The following is a 330-nucleotide window of genomic DNA, read 5'->3' on the forward strand; positions in this document are numbered from 1 at the left end:
CATTAAAAGCATTTGACATCAAGTACTATCCCACTTCTGCCTATCTCAGTTCCAGGTACCCAATTTTGGCCTTTTCCAATTAGGTGCCCTGCCTTGTCCTATCCTAGTACAGGTTACCCAGAGTATGCTCAGCAGGAAACATTTTGATAAAACTAAAGACTGCATCATATTATCAATGTTGAAATCTACATATTTGCAACTCTGACTTGTGTATTCCTTGTCTACTAGCTTTATTTTATTATTATTTTTTTTTTATAAACTTTAATGTATAAGAAACTAAAAAGAAAGTGGAAACACAAAGGAAATATATAAAGAATTCAGCAATCTAGA

At 32.7% G+C, this 330-nt stretch overlaps 1 protein-coding gene across 1 annotated transcript in view; it reads right to left on the reverse strand.

Moving 5' to 3' along the window:
* Positions 1 to 330, reverse strand: part of LOC119592239 (helicase domino-like) — a gene marked incomplete at its 3' end in the record, with an annotated part of 26,783 nt that overhangs the window by 8,676 nt on the left and 17,777 nt on the right.

This window comes from Penaeus monodon, chromosome 29 (genome assembly GCF_015228065.2).
Source record: "Penaeus monodon isolate SGIC_2016 chromosome 29, NSTDA_Pmon_1, whole genome shotgun sequence".
NCBI lineage: Eukaryota > Metazoa > Arthropoda > Malacostraca > Decapoda > Penaeidae > Penaeus > Penaeus monodon.